The sequence below is a fragment of the Ictidomys tridecemlineatus genome, chromosome 12 (genome assembly GCF_052094955.1).
Source record: "Ictidomys tridecemlineatus isolate mIctTri1 chromosome 12, mIctTri1.hap1, whole genome shotgun sequence".
In the NCBI taxonomy this organism is placed as follows: Eukaryota; Metazoa; Chordata; class Mammalia; order Rodentia; family Sciuridae; genus Ictidomys; species Ictidomys tridecemlineatus.
Window position 1 is genome coordinate 81,343,757 of NC_135488.1, and position 18,968 is coordinate 81,362,724.

At 36.3% G+C, this 18,968-nt stretch overlaps 1 protein-coding gene across 45 annotated transcripts in view; it reads left to right on the plus strand.

Annotated features, from left to right (window-relative positions):
• Nrxn1 (neurexin 1) overlaps positions 1-18,968 on the plus strand; it is a 1,065,676-nt gene that overhangs the window by 813,578 nt on the left and 233,130 nt on the right. The gene's annotated exons all lie outside the window — the stretch shown is intronic.

Here is an 18,968-nt window from a genome sequence, read left to right on the forward strand (position 1 = left end):
AGAAGTTAGTAACTCCACAGTCCTTGGTTTTAAACACCAATCTATTGTAACATGTACCATAAAGACATGAATGATCAGATGTGTTTAATTCAGATATAACTACTTTTGGATTTTAAATTCTAGGAGATTTCAGGGCAAATGAACTCTATGGGTGGACTTGGCTGGGGAAGCCACCCTCGTTTTCCTGGTCTCCATGTCCCTTTCTCACATCTTTCAGATTTGGCCTAAGACCTTTCACACATGCTCATTAACAAGGACTGTGCAGACTTGAGAAAAATATGAGATACAGTGACATGTGAAAAAGAAGGGGAAACCCCACAGGACTAAAGAGTGAGGCTTCTGGGACCAGACTGCCCTGAGACAAATCTCACCTCTGCCATGGACTCCCCGTGAGGTGTTGGCCAATTAATCTTTGCATGCCTCAGCTTCGTTGTTTGTAAAATGTAGGTAATATATGTACCTACATCATAGTGTTACAGAGGAAGGCCATCTGTGGAGCCAAAATGACCAAGGATCCTCATGATCACCACAGGAAGGCTTTGTATGGGTTCCGTGGAGTAACGGGCATGAGTTTATTAAAGGGATAGGAAAAGGGAGAGAAAGGGGACACTCTCAAGGGAAACAGTGTGTCTCTCAGGGGAGGGATGACATACCTCTCCTAACCTCCTGTTTTTCTTGGGGTTCCAAGGGAAGTTTCCCAAGAGTGTTGTCCAGGTTCACTTCTTGACTTCAGCAGAATTGCATCAGAATTCCAGATCTCCACCACAAATGGTCTTGCCCCATGGAGGGAAGATCTTACTATTATAATGATATGCTAAATACTCAGAACAACTCTGGGTCTCCTTGGCCTGCACTGACCATTTTTAATTGGAACTTGGTCCTACAAATGTTGTAGTTGGGGATCTTTGCTTTTAATTTTCCTGTCTCCTGGAGTTCTGGAATCTGGTCTGTTGAGAGGTCACAGAAGTTTCCCCTTCAGGGTAACTTTTGCTCTTTTTGGCAAGAATGAATTTTTTTTTGGATTGAATTTTCCTGCAGTTAATAGGTTGTTTGCTGAGGAACATAACATATCTTATTGAATTAAGCCAGGCGGGGCTATAGGAAAATTGCTTTTTAAAAGAAAGTATTTAGGGGTCAGCACGTGGGCCTGATTTATAGAATTATCCCCCTAACCTCCTGTTTCCACTGCTCCCATCTGTTTCCTAATAATAGGTTCATTAGGAGGATTAAATGAATTAATACCTATAAAACATTTACACAATCATCAGGCACATTTTGAGTGCTATATAAATATTTGTTAAATTAATAGAGAGGAAGACACTACTCTGAAGAGTCAAATGAAAGAAGAGGGATTTCAAAGTCTTGGCATTTAAAATATGTTCCTGATGTAAATGGAAATCACCATGGAGTGTATCTTTCCTGAATTTCTTCTTAGTGATATAATTTGCCAAAGACATTCTTAATTAGAAAAATATATTTTAGCTAGTAGCTGTAGGCCCATTTGATTTTCTTCCTGACTCATCCTCTTATATTTTTATAATAAATCTTACAATAAATATAAGATGATGAGTCTCTAAATATGTTCTTTCTCTAAATTTGTTCACATGTCAAATAACATTTTTATTGAAGAAAATTGGTATAGGATAAAAAGTAATTTTTTTCACTGATCGAAAGAGAAGTATGCAGTCAACAGAATATAGATCTTTGGTCCTTATTCTGAAAGTAACTATTGCTGTTATGTAATAGTCTTAAAGTAATTATTTGAGAAATAAATAATTTGAGAAATGAATCATCTAGATCTATTATTACTTGATATGTATTTGCTTGTAAATACCTTCAATTGGAGAAAGAAATGGGGCAAAGGATGAAAGTAAAAGAACATTCAAACTTTTAATATTTGTTTGATAATGAATTAAGGATCCTGTGTGGAATATTACCTAATGTACATTTAGAAAATAATTACTACCTAAAGAAACTGCCTGTCTAATTTTAGTTAAAGATTCATTTTTATAGCCCACTTGCAAAAGCTTGTGCATAGAAGCATATTCAGTGCAAGTGCTGACACCAACTTAATTACATCAGCGCAACTCTACTTGCTATAATTCAGGCTAGGGCATTTCACTCTGTTGTTCAAATAGCCTTACTGAAAGCCGGCCAGTTCTTGGCTGCAGTTCCTTAGAAGAGCACTAGTGAGGGAAACCATGGCTTAGAAAGTCTGTAAATGCAACCCTGTCTGTTGTCTAACTACATCACATCAATTTCTCTTAGACAAGGTTGCTCATCCTTGGCACAGGTGACATGTTGAAAACAGACGATTCTGGTTGTGAGAGCTTTCCTGTGTATCATAGTATGTTTCGCAGCATTCATGGTGTCCACAAACTAGATGCCAATAGTTATGACAAACACAATTTTTCTAGGTATTGCCAAATATCTCCTTGAGGGTAAGAATGACCTCAGGTTGGAAACACTCTCCACCAATATTGGAACAGCAAGAACATTAAAACTCCACAATTTTTTATAGCTCACTTTTTCAAAATGTGTTAGAGACGTATCAATCTTTTTTTTTTTTTTTTTGCAAATGAAGTTCCTTCAATAAATAAAAATAATGTCTTTCTCAAATATAGGTTGGTTAAAAGAAAACAAACACACACCCCACCCCCACCCCGGGAGACTCACTAACATTCAGAAACAGCTGTCTCTTTGGCAGGAGAAGATTTCAGGTTTTGCTGATTTTTATTACAGTTGTCAGTAACAAATTGACAGCTGCTAAATATGAACCCTGTGGTATAATAAACCTTTGAAATTAACTTCCAAGCCTCAGTTGCCAATTTTTGTTCTATTGTGTCATTTAAAGAGCAGATGCTTCTGACAAATTTTCAGTGTTGTCCTGAATGAAAAAAATAAATGATGGCTTTATTCCCCCATCTTTTTCTCCCTGCTCACAACTAAAATCACATTTCAGGAAATCCTTAGTTCTAAATACTTCCTGACAATGGTTGAAAAATAAGTCACAGTGTATTGAGTCCTTAATGCCTACACTTAATTGCAGATTTAGACCCAGTATCCTTCTCTGTCTCATTTGTGTACACTGTTAGAACCGTATTTTAATGTCCCGCAGTAGAAACTGCCTTATAATAAGATCCTTTAGATGTTTTAGCATCTAGTGCTTTTTTTTAAAAAAAATTATTATTTTTTGATAGACCTTTATTTATTTATTAATTTATATGTGGTGGTGCTGAGAATCAAACTCAGTGCCTCACACTTGCAAGGCAAGCCCTCTACCACTGAGCCACAACCTCAGCACATCTAATGCTCTTGCAATGTGCTCCAATTATTATATTTCTTTTACTAAATTTTACTCCATAGTGAATAATATAATGGAAACATTCCTGAGCTCTACTCCCAAAACCTCTCAATAACTTTGAAAGGTAGAATATTGTAACTCTTATTTGGAAGAACTTTTGTTATATGTACCTATTGGCTGTATAGACTAAGATATAGATCTTCATGACATCCGTCTGTGATAATATTCATGATTGTGAATTTCCAATATGAATGGGGAATGATGACATTCAGCCAGAAGAAGGGATGAGCAGGCTTTTGAGAGGATTAGGGCCACTCAGAAGAGGAATATAACACAATTCAATATCAAAGGGTGCCAAGATGAAGACAGATCCACTGGGAGAAATTTGGATTTAAGCCTTCACAAAAGACAGAATGAAATATAAGTAAGAATTCTAACACATCCCAAGCAATGGGTTCTGAGCTAAAGGAAATGGCAAGTCCAAGAAGATATACCAAAAGGGACATGGAACCATCCAAAGTGTGGGGGCCAATCAGCTTCATCTATCCCACAGACCTTCATCTAGGATTCTAAACGTTACTCTTTCTCAATATGTGATTTGTTTTTTGATCTAGGAGATTAAGGAAACATTCAAAGTCTTATAAAGCATAATTTATCAGAGTAGGACAGATTAGGAAGAGGAGAAAGAGGATCTTACAATTGTTAAGACTCTAGGTTCTGTGCCAAAACCTAAAAATGGCTTTATTTGTCACCAAAAAGACAATAGCAATCTGGTTATGATAAAATCTAAAAGGAGGAAAAAAGGAAGTGGAGAATTTTGTTTATTTGTTTGTTTTGTCTTTTGGTACTGGGTATTGAATCCAGAGCCTTCTGCATGCTAGGCAAGTGCTCTATCATTGAGCTATATTCTCAGACCAAGGTGCTAGATTTTTTTCTTTTACAAGTCATGAAATATATTTTAATGAAATTGGGTGGGATAAGGAATATTTTTCTCCTCATTTTCCTTTCCCTTGAAGCACATACATGTGCATGTACAAACACACAGGTTCCACAAGCTTGGTTTTTCAAATTTTAAAAATTAATAACGATTTCTTAGGACTATCCTTCAAAGAACTTTTCAAACTATCTTTACTGTAGTTATCAAATCAGACGTGTCTCTGACCTTTTCAGTAGTCACAAATTTCCCCCAACAGCAGGGTATTCATTTTTCAAAATAATCTGATAAAGTCATCAATTTCATGGGGGTTCATTAATAGAATTGTGGAATGAAGACAATAGGGAAGTAGGAACATTGATAAATTGAAATTTTGGGGCTTTCCCCCCCCCTATTCATTGTCCTCATTCAAGTAAACAAAGGAGTAAAGCTTATTTGGGTCAGAAAATAATTACTTGGGAATCATAGTAAAAAGTTAAAAAAGTTTAGGTCTCAGCTATGAATGACCAGAATTTATCTCATCTAGTGAATCATATTAGAAAGGTAAGACATTGAATTACTTTACCAATAAGACAAGAAACCCAGAGAAGATAACAGATTTACCCAAATAACAAAGTCAATATGAAACTGACTGAGACTAAGCAACCACATCCCTTACCATTTAAGATGATATATTTTCTATTTAAAGCAACTGATCTGCTATCCATGGTTCTGAACCTATTAAAAAATGGCATTCATATCCTCTGCTAAAATTTATTGTATACTTATTGTGTTCCATGCAAGGAAAAGGGGACAAAAATATAAATAAGGCATGGTTTCTGCTTCTGAGAAATCTAGAGCCTATATCTCAACATTGGATTTGTCAGTTGATTGCAGTTCAGATAATTTGTATCAAGTAATGCTGTTTTGAACATCTATGAGCAGAATTTTTTTTTCATTTAAGAGAATTAATTTAGAACAACTTCTCCCAGATGATTCCATTCACTTGTATCAACAATTTTCAATATGTATAAGACTTCTAAAAGGGTGTCTTGGTCTGCAGGTGTTGCTAAAATAGAATACCTGAGGCTGGGTACTTTATTTTCATTTTTGAGAGAGAGAGAGAGAGAGAGAGAGAGAGAGAGAGAGAGAGAGAGAGAGAGAGAGAGAGAGAGAGAGAGAGAAATTTTTTTTTAATATTTATTTTCCAGTTTTTTGGCGGACACAACATCTTTGTTTGTATGTGGTGCTGAGGATCGAACCTGGGCCACTCGCATGCCAGGCAAGCACGCTACCGCTTGAGCCACATTCCCAGCCCAAGGCTGGGTACTTTATAAATAACATATATTTATGTTTTTCCCGTCTGAAGAATGAAGTCTAAGATCAGGGCACTAGCATCTAGTGTCTGGTTAGGGCTTGGTCTCTGCTTACAGATTTGCAACTTGAATTCTGCACCTTCCAAAGGGGACTATTCCCCATCCCCACTCCCACAGCAGAAGAGAGAAAACCTACTCCCACAACCATATGATAGCACCATCAATCCATTCATGAGGGGAAACCTCATGACCTTAACATCTTCTGTTATGCCTTACTTACCTACCAACATGGCTGCATTGGGGATTAATTTTCCAACAGGTAAATTCTGAAGGACGCACACATTTATAGGACCACCAGCAAGGTGGGAGAATTCTGCTTTAGGGATCCTCACCAGACTTGACTAACATTAAAAACAAAAATTTAAATTTGGTAGTGATTGCTTAAAAATAAAAATAATTAAGACAATTTACAGTTAATGGAACACAGAGCTTCATTATAGAACTGGTGTAAATAAGCAATCTCATTGCTTGTAGGCAGGGTAGGAGAAGGGAAAGAGGAGCAACAGGCAGTTCAGACCTGCCTGTGTCTACCAGCAGGTGAAGACCCCCATGAGCAGCTGCTGCTTTTCACTTTTGTTCCTCACATTTTTTTTTTCCTCAAGGGCTCTCATGAAAATTGTAAAGAGTGCTTCAATGTGTGGTGTGAAAGAGAGGCAACCATTTAAACATCTAATTTATTTATAATTTAGGGACTGCTATTATGGGGTCAGAGATTGGTAGTATGTAATAATGAGGTACTTCATAAGCTTTCCTGAATTCACAAAAGCTCCTGTTCTCCTGATTAATACCTTTGTGCATGTTACCATAGAATCGATATCACTTTCAAAACATAACAGCTAACCTTTGAGGAGGGAAGTGAAAGAACTGCTCTCCCAAGTTCAGTGGGTCTAATTTGCTTGTTTGCATGTGATGTTCATAAAATCATGCCCATTATTGATGAAGGACTCATCTCAGGGCATAAGGACAAAAGAAAAACAGGTAATTAAAATTAATGAAACAAAAGCAGTAATTATGCACACCGTTGATCAACAAATCACTTCAGGTGGTCCTGGGATTTATTTATCTTGGTTCTCTGTGGCTAATATTCTGATGTGACTAGATAAGGAATGTTTACCTAATCACATCTTCTCCCTTCTCCCTGGGAGATGTGCTGAAATGTAGAACAGTTTCATCTTTTTAGTGAAAAGAGCTGCTTGGTATTATTAGAGTATTTTATGAGGTTTTACCTTTCTATTCCTAAAGGCACTTTCATGCCATTGCTGTCCTCAAAGACTTTTCTAGCTAGGCTAACCAGAAGATTGCTTTCTATGAACTTTGGTGCCTGATAATACTGTCTTCAGTTCTCTCTTTGTTTTCATTATGAATATAAAATGTATCATTCTTTATTTCTCTTCACGAGGAGTACTTTTGCTTTGCAATGGAAGACAGAGATAAATTCATACCTGGCTTTTTTTCATGGGGTCTCCATTATTCCAGAAACCAAAGCCTGATTGGAGCTACTGCTGCTGTCCTTGTGTCTCCTGCAGATGCAAGCCAATGTGTTTCTCAAAGCTCTTTTTATTGACTCACCTCCAATGTAAATTGTACCTAAATCTTGTAGTAATATGTTATGGCATATATTATACAGCAGAGTTGTGGTAATATACGGTAACCTGAGACATTTTAACCTCGACTGGAGTCCACTATAGCTTTCTTCCTTGTTGTCCTACTTCTAGCCAATAAGCCAGAAAAAATGTCTGCTGTTCCAGTGGGTCATTCACAATCCAAATTGCACAGTAAACTTCTAATGCATTCCCTTTGAACCCTGTTTAGAGTTCGTTCCAAGTCTTTGAAAGTGGAATGTATTTTCCATCCTTCTGTAGCTTCTGTTTTGTGAACAACATGTCTCAAATTGTATGCAGTATTGTAGAACAAAAGTAGCATGAAAAAGTTGGCAAGAATTGACTTTTAATGAAGATGGCATTTGTCATGGAATGTCCTCTCTACAGTCTGTGAAGTACCAAGGACTACTTTTAAGCACCCTCCCAACCAAAATTTAAAGTTATCCCAGGCAGAACATTGGATAAGCCAGATTGAGCAGACTGTGTTGAAGAGAATCTCTCGTGCAGTATCATCCACCCAATCTGTAGTGCTGGCATCGGCAGAGATATTCAGGCTAGCTGGCCAAATTGTTCTCCAGAATGGCAGCTCACACAGATTTTTAAATGAGTAACTTGACTCATTTAATTCTTCTTAGGACCTCAAATTCAAAATGGCTCTTCTACTCTCCACATTCAAAACACATTGAGAATTAGAGAGAGTTTAACTAGACTATATATGTCTTACAATCAGTCCCCCAATTTTACATATGAAAAAAGGAAACGCTTAATGAGATTAGAAGATCTTTCTAAAATACCACATCGGCCTAAATCTCAACTCAGTGATGTCTCCTTTGAGGCTTCTGCTCTTTTTTCTGTTCCACACTGACTTAGAAAGGAGGAGGAAAAGAGGGGGTGGTAGGAGGGGGGAAGATTCTCATTAAGTTTAGGGTCATCATATTTCCAGATCCTCCTATGCCATCCTTAAAGATACCTAATTATCAGTTGTGTTTGGTCAAGTTTGGTTCTAGACGGAGGTTTTCAACCAGGTAGAACGTTGCTCTCAGGGATATCAGGCAGTGTCTGCAGATGTTTTGGGTTGTCACAGCTAGGGTGGGGGTGACACTAAAAGAGGCCAGGGATTCTGCTCCACAACATAAAATTAACAGGGCAGCTTCCTACTGCAGAAGATTCTCTAACCTAGACTATCAATACTGAAAAGTGTCAGAAACCCCATCTAAAATTCTGAACCTTGGAACTCTTCCTCAATTTCCTAATCCATTGTTTATTTGTAAATTTTAAGTTTTCAGACCACAATAAAGGCATTTATTTGTTCTCTAAAATTCTATTCAGAGTTGAAGTACATGAAACCATCATACATTTGGCCAAAATGATATAGCAAAGTTTTGTGGAGATGGGTACAAAACCTTTTGCATTTTATTCATGTTCTAAGGAGACCAGCGATGATGCTAGCAGGTCCAGCTTTTCCCTGCTTGAGGAAGAGCAGGAGAGACTCAATTCTAAGTACCTAGCACAGTGTTCGGTGGGCTCAGAATTGAGTGTATGCTTTATAACTGCCTCCCCACCCAGTAGCATATATAAGCTGTTTGTGTACCCAAGAATGATATGATGGGGATGACCTCTCTCCAGGAGAAAGAAAATGTACAGAATTGTTTAACACCCATAATGTAAGAGGAAAATCAGAGTTATAGTTAAGGGAAGCAGAGAAAGGGCACCTTGTCAATGGAAAGATTTGTGTGTTTACTGATTTCCTTTTCCCCCTTCTCCTTACTAATGTATAAATTCTGAGTTAAATGCTACCGGGTCTTGTTCTTTTTCTAAAGTGAATCCATTTTTCTTTGTTAAATGAAAGCAAATAGGTAGATATATAGACATGCATAAAAATACATGCAATATATATTGCATGTATGTGTGTGTGTGTTTATATATATACAAACTCAGAGTTACAAATCTCAATGCTCAAATAAAAACTGGAAATCAAATGAGATTTTTTTTTAAAGTAGCTTGTTCAGGAAATGCCCCTTCTAACTATAAATAATCATTAATAGATTTGGAAGACAAAGGGAATATGAAGTGTCAAAAGGAAAAGGATACCAGATCCTCTGTCCATGATATAACACACCTGATTTTATTTAAAGTCCATCTCTGTGGCAATGACCCTATGGTTTGTGCAGATTTTGTGAGTGTTGTCAATCACTTCTCTAGGGCTATCTAGTCTGGAAGGACTATGCTCTTGATTTGTCTTATTTAAGGAGGGATTCTTATTAGGATGGCATGGCACATTGCCTTACTTTTTAAAAATTTTTATTTGTTCTTTTTAGTTATACATGGAAGTATAGTCTATTTTGATATATCTATACAAACACAGAGTGTATCTTATTCTAATTAGGATCCCAGTCTTGTGGGATGTACACAATATTGAGAATCACTGTGTTATATTCATATATGTCCAAAATTTTATGCTTTGGCCCTGGAGAAGCAGTGTAATAGAAAGAACATTGGACCAGAAGGCCCACACCTCGATGCTATCACTAGTGATACCACTGACTATTATGTGATTCCGCGAGTCACTGGCCTCTGAGTTTCAAGTTCATGAAGCATAATATGAAAATAATAATCCATCCTACCATTTTATAGGATTGTTGGTAAGTCTGTGTTGAATAGAATATGTGAAATTATAGGCAAACAGTAACTTGTCATGCCTGAGCTAAGTATTACATTACTACTTTAATAGTTATTACTGTTAATTTTTAAATTACTTTTATTTTAATTACTACTGGACTGGTTCTGTTGTTCTGGCTTTTAAAATATTTTGACCTTTCCCTTCTGAAATAAGTTAGATAATTATAATGGCAAATATTTTTTATGTACTGACAAATAGCAGGGATATTTTTCTGAGAGCTTGATATACATTAATTTATTTAATCCTCCCCAAAATAAAGTAGAAAGTAGGTAATATTGTTATCTATTTGATAGAGCTGTTAAGAAGATTATTGAATGAAATAAGTGAGTAAGTGATCAAACTAAGATTTAAAACCAGACCCTTGTTCCTAACTGCTGTGCTGGGCTGTGACATTAATGTGGCATAAAAGTGGCTGATGTAGTAGCTGCTGGGATCAGAATCTAAATGCAGCACACCATTCACACCCTCACTTGGTTTTCTATACCAACACTTAAAGTCATCTCTTCATTAGCAATGATAACAAATATTTTGAAAAAGATACAACTACTTTATATAGATCTTTTTAAAAAAAAACAATAAACCTGTTGTAAATACTATTATTTTTACTGTACATATTTTAAAAAGAAGAAACTGAAGGTAAAAGAGGTAAAATAACTAGACTAGAGTTATGCAGTAGGCAGTGGCTGAACTAGATCTTATGGAGACCAAATAGTTCTAATTACCAGATTATGTTGTCTTTTTTTTTAAATTTTTGACATTTTGTTGCATTTCTTCTTCTTATGCAATACTGGATAGTTTTTTTGAGGTGATTAAATAGTATCATAATCATAAGGTCAATTTGGAGAAAAGCTAATCTTATGTATACATTATTGCTATGAATTAATACTTTTTTATATATTTGTGGGGAAGAGGATAGTATAGTACTTTAGGGAGGAATTGCATAAAATTTATCATGTGAAGAAAGACACTCAGTGCATATGCAGGTTAACCTTATAGAGGGCCAGAGTTGAGGGTCCACATCTTGCTTCATCTTTGCCCATAGCGAACGACAGGGGAAGGTTTGAGTTTACAGAGCAAACACACAGAATTGATTTAGGTCTACTTGCTACATGACCTTTTTTACATTAATTTAATATATCGACCGAATTTGAAAAGTCATGCCCTTCATAAAATGGCCTTAGGATGTGTATATGAAAATTAAAACATTAATGCAAACACATAAAATATAAAGCAGCAGCAGTATAAAACACACAGCAGGAAAGTCCTTTGGGGTATGCTAACCAAAAAATGGACTCATTATGCAGGTAGGTGTGCATTACCTCCTAATGATTTAAAATAATTTGCATGCCAAGTAATTACCACAAAAAATACCTGTTATGTCATTGGTTCAATGCTTTAAACAGTTTTTTGTGGGTTGAATGAAAGTCATTGTCTTATTCCAAAGCAAGATTTGGCTACCAGTAAAAGCCAGCTATTATTAGTGTCCTTAGATGTCATTAGTGTCCTTATTACTCTGCACACTGATTGACTGGAACACTGATCTCTGTGATGGCAGTTGTCCATTGTCATGGAGAAGGCCTAGGATATTTCACACTGGGAGCACCATAGTCAACTGAATCGAAGTCGGTGCATCATCAAGATTTAGTAAAAGTTGCTTTCTCTCAGAAGCGACTTTCCTATTACACGTATTGATTTGTTTCTACTCTATCTTGTCTGAAATGGGTTTCAGATGTTTTCAGAAGAGTTGTTGCTTCTGAATTCCATAATCACTGTTCTTAGGTATCAAGCACACGTACATTCCTGAGAGTCAGTCGGGATTGTCTGGACTCATGGACAAGAAGATATTATTGTAGTGGCAAAGAAATGATTACAGGGTGATGGGGAAACATGAATCGTGTAAATATTTGTGCATACCAGTCTAGTAAGGAGGCTATTCCTTTAGGATTAAAGATTAAAATGAATGAATTACAGGAAAAGTGAGTTTTCTGAAAGCCAGACTTCAACCAGCAATCCAGAATTGCTGGTCTTTGTGGCTATGTTTCTACTTTTATTTTATTTTTTGAAAGTGGTAGTGTTGGTTAGGCACAGACCTTAGGATTCTTTCCCTACCCCAGATTTGAAAAAGAAAATGAGGATGCAGAGTACTTTGTTAGGTTCAATTCATTTATTTACATGTGGCTTTGTAACTGCATTGTTTTGCTTTTATTTTCTAACTAAAATCAGTGCTTAAAAAAGAAAGAAAGAAAGAAAATGAGGCACATGCTAAAAGAACAGCAAGAGTACAAATATGCTAGAGTCTTTTAAAATCAGTGAAATAGAATAACCCAATGGCCACAAAAATGTTATTAATAATTATTCTTCATCAGTTTGCAGTATTTCAGAAGGCATCATTGCCTTTTCTATAATAAGCTCATTATCTTCTTCTGGAAAACTTCTTTCAGGAGCCAGGCCTGGTGGCACCTGGGACTCCAGCAACTACAGGGAGAAAAGAGGATCACCAGCCTGGGCAACTTTGCAAGACTCTGTCTCAAAATAAAGGACTGGAGGTGTAGTTCAGTGACAAAGCACCCTGGATCAAATCTCTAGTATCAAACAAAAAAACAAACAAAAAATACGCCAAACAAACAAGAGACAGAGATAGAGATAGATATAGAGATATAGAGAGAGAAAGAGTACTTTTATTGAGAAATAGATCCTGAGCTCCCTCCTAGTAGTTGCATAATTGCATAGACAGTTGTACAGGAGGAGGCTAAGCAGAGAGGGTCATGATTATTCATGCTTCTAATAAATGCTTACAGGTCTTATTTCAGAGCAGAATCTTATGTACATGTGGCTTTTTACTCTCAGGCAGATAAAATTGGGTTACAGATAGTTAGTGGCCAGAAATTGAAGGATGAAGCCAGAAGTGACATCAGTGGTCAATTCCTTGGTTTCCATTCTTTGAGGTGGATATGTCAGTGACCCTACTGAGATAACTGAGTATTCATTGCACTTTTAAACATGGCTAGGAAGAGGGTGCTATTCTTTTAACATTCTACTAATATAGAATTGCCCCATTAGTGGAGAATATGTTTTACATATTTATATGTTTATTCTTTGTAGTGTCTACTGAGACTTGATTTTGCCTTCTCTATCTTCTTTTTCATAAGCTTGCAAAATGATTCAAAATCAACCTCAGACAGCTGTTGAATGCTGTGAAAGTGACCCAGCTGAAGTGACAATCTAGCTGGTGTCTCCTGTGATTAAAATCATTTGATGATCACCCCTATACTTAAACATGTATCACTGTGTTAGTCAAACTGAATTATAAACAATTAATGGAAAGTAAAAATGGGTTTAGAGAGTCCTAACTGATTTCCTACACAAATGAACTAGACTAGAATGTTTACAAAATATATTAGTGAATATAAATATTCTAGTAGTATGGTTGGTTATTTTTCCTTGAAAATTTTTATTCCATTTCAACATCATATATATGAATATAAATGTGCTAGTTACCATGTAAAGTCTATTTCTTGCAATGGGTCATGGTAAAAACGTTTGAGACTTTCTGGTCTGTAGAATAAAGTCCAATTGCTTAGTATGATTTTAAAAGTTCTATGATTCTCCCCAGTTTATCTCCCCAGTACCATCTCCCTGAGTGAGATTTTATCTGTCAACCATACCAAACCACCCAACTTGCAATGTAAAGGTAGTTTGGTTTGCATGTTTGTTTTGTTTTGCATTAACCTCTTTGATTTTACATGAGCTGTTCCCTACCCTGTGCTGAGCTTCATTCCCATTCCTAAATTTACTTCATCTGTGTAATTTCTATTTAACATTTTCACTTAACTCATATGGGAATGCCCCTAAGAAACCTTTCCCAGTACTAATTTCTTCAAGGACTATAATATGGTACATGGATTAAGAAATAGGCACCATGGGGGAAAATTGCCTATGTTTGAATCCTGACTTACTTGGTTACTTAGGTTCTATGTCTCTGATTCCTAATCTATAAAATGAAAATAGCCTCAACCCCACAAAATAGTTACTTAAATGAGTAAATGTGAGGTACAGACCAGAAAAAAAGTACATTCACACACACACACACACACACACACACACACACACACGTACACACATGCATATATATACACACACACATATATGCATACACATATTTTGCGGGGGAGTGCTGGAGATTGAACTCAGGGGTACTCAACCACTGCGCCACATCCCCAGCCCTGTTTTTAAATTTTATTTAGAGACAGGGTCTCACTGAGTTGCTTAGAGCTTCACTGTTGCTTAAGCTGGCTTTGAATTTGTGATCCTCTTGCCTCAGCCTCCCAAGCCAATGAAATTACAGGTGTGTGTCACCATGCCCAGTACAGGCTAGAAATATGAACTATTATTAATTATAGTGATCTGCTTGCTTCTGCCTCTAATGAATATTCTCTACAAAAAAAGAGAGAACTTATTCTGTCTGAAAATGCCTCCAGCAAAAAATAAAATAAAAAAGATATTTCTATTCACCCTATCCTAATGTATCTGAGTTCCTAAAGAGTGAATTATTGAAGTTGGAGTGGAAAGGGTACAGCATTCTTTTTATAAGAAGAATAACTAGGTTGTAAAAAGACAGAGAAAATCTCCATCAGCTGCCTTGAAATTCAAGCAAGAGTCTGAGAAGTATCTGGCTGTTGAAGAAGCACCTGCAGGTTTTCTTTTGGGGTTGAATTTACATAAGTCCTGGGCTTGTCAGCCACTTAGTTCAGAGGCACTTTGCAAAATGTGGTTTGGCCTCTGGCCTTCCAGCTTCTATTATATATCAGTCAACTTGCCAACAAAAAACCTTATTTAGGTTCCAGGTTCAGAAGATTCTGGCAGCCTTAAAAATGTTCCAATTGATTCATCATCAATATGTATATGAGTTTAGAAACAAAAGAAAATGTAAGATGGAAAAAAAATCAAAGATCCATTAATTCCATTGCCTCTCCAATAAATGTACTTTCTAATAGCTTTCTTCTCTCAAGTTTCCACTCCCCTCTCTACAATGATGCCACCTTAAATGAACTCTGAATTTTTTAAAGGCCAAATTGTGTTACTACTCAAAATTCAGCCAAGGTGAAGTGTAAACTACCTTTGGTTAGCTATATTTCTAGCTTGGGGCATTAATTCCCCATAACTAGTATAGAAGATAGATAAATGATTGCTAAATTATATATATATATATATATATATATATATATATATATATATATATATATATATAATATTTGTCATATCTTGACCCATCATGCACATCCCTGGGCCAATGCCTGACATCTGTAGACTATTTGTACATGATCCTAAGGTGGAGACATATTCTTCTTATTAAAAGGAAGATTAAGTTTTCTTTCAAACAAGACATTGTCTTGATGTGCCTAGAGAAATTGAAAAACATTTTTGGAAAAATGAGAACTTCAAAGGAGTGTTTGTAGTATTTTCATTTCAGGGCAAATACTTATGGATTTTTGTGTTTGAGATACCTTTAGAATCTAGCCCTTCTACTAGACTGTACTCATATTTTATTTCCCCAGGAGTAAATCAGACATGTCATCCAGAGACATAGCTCAGAGAAGATGTGACAAGACTAGTCAATAAATAGATATTACCCATTTGGCCATTTGTTAGAATCATGTAGGAGAGATCTTAAAACAATCACTACACCCAAACCAAAAACTCAGAATCTCAGAGAGAGTGGAAACCAGGCATCAGAAATTGTTAAGTGTTTTAGTTAATTCTTATAATCAGTCAAGTTTGAGAACAGTTATTCTAAAAATATCTAGTGGATAAGGGTTATAAAACCAGTGATTTGTCAATTAGTTCTTTGACAGTATTTTTTCTTTGTGAGTTAGGGAGCAAGTAATAATCAGAAGATTGTTTCTATGACATTCCTTCCTAGGAAAAGGCATATTTTAATTCCCATTGGTGGTTAACCTTGTACTATTTGCCAGTAGCATCAGATGCTAGTACAGTAGCTCTGTATTAAAAATATTCTGATATCAAAACATGTGATATGAAATTAACAGGCATAAATGGAAGCAGAACAAGATGAAATAGACTTTACTTTTTGCCTTCATGCTGAAAAAGGGGATTTCCTCCAAGGAAGGGTAATTAAGTTTCTGGGAGAATGTTCTTTGATTTTATTCCCTAGAGAGAAACTACAGTAAGAGGGATTCTCTTTTTGGCAGAGAATGATGAAATATTATAATGCATGGGGGTGCAGATTTGATCATGTCTGCAGTTTGATTTCATCCTTGATGTTCTTTTATTTTAGTAATTCAGTTCTTTTATTTTAGACACCATGTAAACCTGTTTTCCTCATAAAACCATTCTAAACAACCAGTCAAACCCTTCAAGTGTTCTTATATTTCATTCCTTAATACAAAAATTTTAATTTCCTTGTAAGTAATCTGTATGTCATCAGCCTGTGAGTAAATGGTAGACCTTAATGACCAAAATATATTGGTGTTGACCTTCCATCTTTAACAACTCCACAGCACTGCCACCAACAAATATTTTTTACATCACTGGGGTGTTGATGTCTACCAATTAGTGTTAGTTGTAGTTAGCTTACAATACTTTATTTTTCCCCCAAAAATTTCAACAATGGGTCATTTAAAACTCTAAAGATCAATTTTAGCCCTGACCCCACATGAAATGTTCCCTGACATCGTACACCAGGTGCTTTATGAATATTCAATCAATGGTTTTCATTTAATAAATAGTGTAATTCAATAAATAGGTTGAAGCATCTGTGTTAGTTTTCTACTACTGCATAATAGATTACGGCAAAGCAAGAAGCCTAAAACAAGACCCCCTCCCCCTTTTTTTTCTCACATTTAGTAGGTCAGAAGTCTGGGTGGGCCTGACTAGTTCTTTGCTTCAGATCTCACAAAGCAAGTACTAAGGTATCAGCTCCATTGAGCTTTGGTCTCAGGGAGGTAGACATGGAATTGCTTCCAGGCTCTTTCAGATTGTCAGCAGTGTTCAGTTCTTTGCAGCTGGAGGACTGAGGTCCTACTTTCCTTGCTAGTGTTAGCTGGGGATCATGGTCAGCCACCTCCCATTCTTGCACATGGAACTCTTCATCTGTAAGCACAAGAGCTCAAAACTTTTCCTCATGAGTTGGCTGTTTCTGACTTTACTTACTAACCATTCCCACATTTTTAGGTATCTCTTAGATTAACCCCCGCTTCTGATACTAAAATCTGTATTGGTCTTCTGTTGGTTTTCTATTGCTGCATTATACAGATTGTCATAATTTTAGTGGTTCAAAACAAAACTTATTTCACAGTTCTAAAGGTCAGATGTCCAGACAATCTTCTCTCTTTTGCTTCTCCCATCATGTGGATAGCATACATGATTTGATATATCATCATATTCACAGGTTCCACCCACATTCAAAGAGAGGGGGATAATGTGAGGATGCGGATCATTGTAGGTCATTCGTAGATTCTGCTGATTATGGCACCTCTGGGAATATGCAAGACATCAAGTTGTGCAAGACTCTAACTGACCGAAGATTATATATAGTTCACTAAGATGCTGTGGGCAAGGCACAAAGATGGACATAATATATGGGTTAAACAATAATAACAGCATTTGTATAGTATAATCATTGAAATCATTTCTAAAAGCACTGTCTGATTTATTCTTCATAAAAGAAGAGCTGTACTAGAGTTTTCTCATTTGCAGAGCAGGAAACTAAGGTTCAGAGAGTTTAAGTGAATTAATCAAGGTCTCATAAATAGTATCAGAACTGAAGGTTGAACCCGGATACGTTTGATTTCAAAATATGCAAACATTATACATTGTTACTCCTTGCTTTCCATAAGTAGTTTTGTACCTAGGTCCTCCTTGAGGATTCCCTAAGGTGAATATTACCTAGGCGATGCCATGGTTCTTCTCCCACCTTCTCTTTTATACTCTCCCATATGATGCCCAGTTAGTCACTGTGGTCTTCTTTGGCAGCCTCAAGGAAGTATGAGGATTAGATGAGGCCCTTTCTCATTTTCTTCTATTCTGTCACCACAAGAATAAACTTGTCTTCAGAATCCTCCAGGTCATGTATGTATCAAACTCAGTCACAAGTTCTTCAGCTGTCTCGCTCCCCTGTAATGATGGTAAGTCATATCACTCTCAAAGGGACTCCTGATATTCATATTTATTTTTAAGCTCTCTCTCATTTAGCTTGGTTACTCAGATGGGGAATAGAAAACACAACCTCTTCATTTCCTACTAAGAATACATTGTATCTTTCTCCACCCTCAACTCATCTGATATATTTAGGGAAGGGGGCATTGTGGATGGGGCTGCGTTTTATCCCAGTCTCTAAACAGGGGATCCGACCTCATGATATTTAGAATATGAAAATTTTCTAAATGTTCCTAATAGTTATGCTCAAGCTGTCAAAGCAAAGGCAAAAGGAAAAGTCCTATTTGATAATCTGATACTTCAGTTAAGGGCTTGATTGCATAGTATGTCCTCAATAAATGTCCTTTAAAAATGACTATCAAGGACTAGAGTGTCATATTAGATAACTCACTTACATAAAGAGAAAAAGAAGATGTCCATATTTCTTCTGATCTTCTCTGCCTTCTCATTACCACCATTTTTTCTTGTATCATGGAAAAGAGAAAATATTCTGACCACAGAAAGCCTGTCAATCAAAATAAATTATTTGAACATGGAGAGTATAGAGCACCTTTTGCCACTCTTGTACCAAAGCAGGTTCTTTCTGTCATTGTGCCAGGTGGGTCTCATTTGCTTAAGTTCTTATTTAAATATGTCTAATTTATTAGATATAATTGCTATAAATGCCAATGTAATTAAGTGATATGACAGATATTGATTATAATGGAATTAATCTTAATACAGTATAAATTAGAAGTTACTAAACAATGTAAAGTTAGACTGATGTGAATTTCAAGATTAAAATATAGTACAAATCAGCTTACCCAAACAATGGGAAAGGAAAGCTGTGAGGCTGGATAGGAGGGATTTGCTTTTAGGAGCAAAAAATGAGTTCTCCTTCAGCTTCATGAACCTAGCATAGTGAAATGGTTGCAAATAG